At 46.3% G+C, this 3,551-nt stretch overlaps 1 long non-coding RNA gene across 3 annotated transcripts; it reads right to left on the bottom strand.

Moving 5' to 3' along the window:
• Positions 1 to 452: 452 nt before the first annotated feature.
• On the bottom strand, positions 453 to 2,613 carry LOC105824257. Of its 3 annotated transcripts, XR_001138193.1 has the most exons (4): positions 2,591 to 2,613; positions 2,346 to 2,427; positions 2,007 to 2,260; positions 453 to 681 (listed from the first exon to the last, which is right to left on the bottom strand). It is a non-coding gene; the product is annotated as an uncharacterized LOC105824257 (long non-coding RNA). The 3 variants fall into 3 exon arrangements; XR_001138192.1 differs by lacking the exon at positions 453 to 681 and having other exon boundaries at positions 1,474 to 2,260; XR_001138194.1 differs by lacking the exon at positions 453 to 681 and having other exon boundaries at positions 1,474 to 2,255.
• Positions 2,614 to 3,551: the final 938 nt, after the last annotated feature.

The raw sequence follows: 3,551 nt of genomic DNA, 5'->3' as shown, positions 1-3,551 counted from the left end.
AAAACACAATTACAAAATCGACGAAGATCTTAAAATACACACTTCACAAAACGAGACAAGCAAATAGCCAGCAAGTGCATAAGAAGATGCTACACGTTATTAGTTATTATAGAAATTCACATTAGAACCATAATGGTACGTGTAATCCCCACTCACACACAAGAGAAAACCTATAATAAAAAAAATTAAAAATAAATTTGGGCAATGACGCAGAAAAATTGGACAGCTTTAAACCAATTGTGGAAATACAAAATGGTACAGCCTGTGTGTAAAATATTTTAATGTTTCCTCAAACACTTACAAGAAGAATTACCATGGCTCAACAATGATATTCCAAACTATATATTACAAAGATTAGAAAACAAGTGTTCAAACAAACACTTCTACATAAATATTTACAGCGGCTCTGTTCACAATAGCCAAAAAGTTCAGACAACCCAAATGTCCATCAACAGATGGATGGATAAGCAAAATTAGGTATATCATAACCTGATATATTATTCTGCCATAAAAAGGAAAGAGAAAAGTAAAATGGAGCAGCTGCTATGGAACACAATATGGCAGTACCTCAAAAATTAAGCATGGAATTAACTTACAACACGGTGATTCCACTTCTGGCTATTTACTCAAAAGAAGCGAAACCAGGGACTGGAACATCCACGTTCACGGCAGCATTATTCACTGTGCCAAAAGATGGAAGTAACACAAGTGTCCACTGACAGATGAGTAGATAAATGAAACGTGGTCCATCCACACAATGAAATATTATTCAGCCTTAAAAATGAGGAAATTCTGACATATGTGACAACATGGATGAACCTTGAGTCAGTAGGCTAAGTGAAACAACCCAGCCACACAAGAACAGATACAGGATTCTCTACTTATGAGGTACCTGGAGTCGTTTCCTGGGGCTGGGGGGAGAGGGAATAGGAAGTGGGTGTTTAGTGAGTACAGAGTTCCACTTGGGGCAGATGAAAGAAATTCTGGATATGGATGGTGGTGATGGCCACACAACAATGCGCATGTGGTTAATGTCACTGAACTGTGTGCTTAAAAATGGTTAAAACGGTGAATGCTGTATGTATTTAATCATACAGAAAAAAAGGAATGAAGTACTGATGTATGTTGCAACATGGATGAACCTTGAAAACGTCCTAAGTGAAAGAAACCAGCACAAAAGGCCACGTATCATATGAGTGCATTTATATGAAATCTCTAGAGCAGGCAAATCCACAGAGGTGAAAAGGAGATTAGTGCTTGCCAGGGACTTGGGGGACAGGGAAACGAAAGTGACTTTTTACTGGGTTCTGAGTTTCCTTCAGAGGAAAAAAAATGATCTGAAACTATTAACAGATAGATGGATGCACAACACTGCCAATGTATGACATTCCATTGATTGTATATTCACAAACGGCTAAGATGGTGAAATTTTAAATGGTGCTTTCAAATATTTATATACATTGTCATAATATGGACTAGGACTTTATCACTTAACTATATTGACTGGTGATGTAAAGATAAGTGTTTAAACCTGAAATACCTTGCAACGCTGGACACGCACATGCACGCGCACACGCGCGCCCACACACACACACACACACACACACACACACACACACACACACACGGCTAGAGAATACAGCAAGGTAACATGTGGTTCAGTAAATTCTTATGAAATTTCCATGATCAATAGGGCCATTTGCCTTTCATTTGGCAGTGAGATTTAGTTTTTCTTTACTAGTTATCCCAAATATAAACTGTTTGTAGCTACCATTTCTTTGTTCTATATATAAATCAAACGAACAGATGATATACCAAATAATGAATTTTTTTGTCTTTGGAAGAATCATGTTATGAACTTTTCTACTGTTAGATATCACAAACTGGTGTGACCTTAAGGATTTAGCTGTACAACCCCTTAGAAAATTTGCTAAGGGTGTCCACTGGGTGGATGCGTTGAGGGAACCTGAATAAAAACCCTGAGACACCAAAACCCTGCTGTGTACCTGAAAGTGAGAGCAGAGCACACTGCAGGCAGTTGCGGTGAACTGACGGGAGAGGGCAGCAGCCAGCAGTGTTCCGTGTCTGGAGGCCATGGTCAGTCCTCTGTTGCTTTTCCAAGGCCAGTAGGAAACCAGCGGCAAAGTCTTTAACCAGGAGAGTGACGTGATGAGATCTGAGTCTGTAAAGTGGTGTTTTCCATCGTCAGGTTGAGATCGCCAGTGGGGTGGGGGATCTGTGCTGCTCCTGGTGGGCTACACTGAGAGAGCACAGCATAAAGAGGGCGTTCCTGCTGGGAACGCAGGGTCTGTATCTGCTCAGGAGGAAACACTGGCCAGACCCACCTTGGAGTCATCTCTGCTCTTTAGACCTGCTAAGGCTGGGAGACCGAGGGACAGTCTCAGAAACAGTTCCAGAAAAAGAAAACTGCAACCAAAGGAAAAGATACGTTTTTCTCCCACTTGGGGAAGGCAGTGAAGTGGGCCTAGCGGATTGGACTGTCACGGAGAAACGTGTATTTCCTGATTTGGGGGTTAACGGTGGTCACCTGGGAGAGTGTTGCTGCTGTAAAACACACGGGAGTACTTACTGTGAAGTAGAAAATCTCTCACAGCAATGACGCTGGGGACTCTGAAGGCAGGACAATGAGTACTCTGTGCTGCGATTGCACGTTCCCTGGAAGTATGAAATTATTGGAACGAAACTACATTTATAAACAACCACATCAACACCGTGTCAGTGAGGCAGAGAGGAGGCCAAACTGCCTCACAGAGGCTGAGCGAAACCCACGTTCAGCTCAGCACAGCGGTGCAACCAAGCGCCAGGGTGAGAGTCTGATACCACATCAGCGTGGAGAGGCCATCACGTCCTGGGCTGGGGGACCTCGGTGAGGTGGAAATTGTGGATTCCCCTTTTCCAAATTTCCACACGGAGCCCCTCCTGGGTCTCTGAGGACCGGCTGCCCCTAGGCAGGTGATTGTGGACAGGAAGGCGGTGCCCCCGGGGCTGGGACAGGAAGATCTCACTCACCCTCGGGGCCTCAGGTCTGGCTACAGGAAGGTCTCAGTCACTATAGCCTCAGGTCTTGGGATGGGCAGGCCTCACTCGCTCTTGGGGCCTCTGGTCGGAGAACAGAAAGGTCTGAATCACTGGCAGGGACGCGGTAGTTACAAGTGACATGGCACCTGTGCGTCTGCTCTAACAGAGTGAAGCTGCAGCCTCTGATGCAGAGCGCGGCGTCCCCGCCTCCTCTCACGCATATCACGTGGCCTCCCCTCCTCTAATGCTGGGTGGTGCAGCCCCCTCCTCTCACGCAAGGCACGCGGCCCCGCCTCCTCTCACGTAGGGCACGCAGCCCCACCTTCTGCACCCAGGACTTCCTGGATCCGCCCCCTTAACGCAGGGCCCGTCGGTCCCACCTCCGCTCAAGCTAGGCGTGGTTCCACAGGACATCAAGCGCACTCTGCCCCCTGCTGGCCATCACCCGCACAGCGGCCCTCAGTGCTCACAGTGAGATCGCAAGCGCCCCCTCCTGGCCATGTCGCGGAACC

This window comes from Propithecus coquereli, unplaced genomic scaffold, assembly GCF_000956105.1.
Source record: "Propithecus coquereli isolate 6110/MARCELLA unplaced genomic scaffold, Pcoq_1.0 Scaffold7289, whole genome shotgun sequence".
In the NCBI taxonomy this organism is placed as follows: domain Eukaryota; kingdom Metazoa; phylum Chordata; class Mammalia; order Primates; family Indriidae; genus Propithecus; species Propithecus coquereli.
The sequence above is the reverse complement of the archived record's forward strand: the minus strand, read 5'-3'. Positions and strand labels throughout refer to the sequence as shown.